The sequence below is a fragment of the Ruditapes philippinarum genome, unplaced genomic scaffold (genome assembly GCF_026571515.1).
Source record: "Ruditapes philippinarum isolate M1 unplaced genomic scaffold, ASM2657151v2 ctg1150_1_1_1_1, whole genome shotgun sequence".
In the NCBI taxonomy this organism is placed as follows: Eukaryota; Metazoa; Mollusca; class Bivalvia; order Venerida; family Veneridae; genus Ruditapes; species Ruditapes philippinarum.
The window spans coordinates 140,616-141,726 of NW_026860971.1; the positions used below are offsets into that span (position 1 = coordinate 140,616).

At 39.1% G+C, this 1,111-nt stretch overlaps 1 long non-coding RNA gene across 1 annotated transcript; it reads right to left on the bottom strand.

Moving 5' to 3' along the window:
* Positions 1–686, bottom strand: LOC132714069 (uncharacterized). Its single transcript, XR_009623517.1, has 2 exons — positions 448–686; positions 1–296 (listed from the first exon to the last, which is right to left on the bottom strand). It is a non-coding gene; the product is annotated as an uncharacterized LOC132714069 (long non-coding RNA).
* Positions 687–1,111: the final 425 nt, after the last annotated feature.

A 1,111-nucleotide genomic window follows, 5' to 3' on the forward strand; every position in this document is an offset into this window, starting at 1 on the left:
AGTGACCTTGACCTTGATCACAGACACCTGGGTAGCAATCCCAAGCTGCCTCTTGATATAAGCTATCCATACACCAAGTTTGGTGTCAATAGGCCAAAGCAAACTCAAGTTATTGAGCAAAAACTGAATTTCTATTTTTAGTAACAGTGACCTTGACCTAGATCACAGACACCTGGGTAGCAATCCCAAGCTGCCTCTTGATATAACCTATCCATACACCAAGTTTGGTGTCAATAGGCCAAAGCAAACTCACGTTATTGAGCGGAAACTGAATTTCTTTTTTTAGTAACAGTGACCTTGACCTTGATCACAGACACCTGGGTAGCAATCCCAAGCTGCCTCTTGATATAACCTATCCATACACCAAGTTTGGTGTGAATAGGCCAAAGCAAACTCAAGTTTTTGAGCGGAAACTAAATATCTATTTTTAGTAACAGTGACCTTGACCTTGATCACAGACACCTGGGTAGCAATCCCAAGCTGCCTCTTGATATAAGCTATCCATACACCAAGTTTGGTGTCAATAGGTCAAAGCAAAGTCAAGTTATTGAGCGGAAACTGAATTTCTATTTTTAGTAACAGTGACCTTGACCTTGATCACAGACACCTGGGTAGCAATCACAAGCTGCCTCTTGATATAAGCTACCTACACACCAAGTTTGGTGTCAATAGGACAAAGCAAACTAAAGTTATTGAGCAGAAACCAAAAGTTGACCGCCCCCCCGCCCGGGCCTTGGGCCCCCCCCCCCCGCCGGGCTTCGGCAAATTTCAAAAAACCCCGGTTTTTTTGTTGAAAACCCGGTTAATAATTAGAAACAGATTGCTAGATTGTATTCCTCAGAGCTGGCATGATAATGTAAATTTGTTATCAACTTAGAATGATTTACCTCTTCGAAAGTTAGCTACATATGTCTTTCATCTTATGCATTGTATAAAATGTAAGCAGATAATGAAATATAAATAGTACTATTATATTGACATGACCATTTATAAATGTTTGATATATATTTTGGATCAAAGGCCTTTAACTATCAAATAAATAGTTGAGAATGAGTTGTAAAGAAAGATAACTCAATCATCATTTAATACATTTAGAGCTAATTTATGTCCC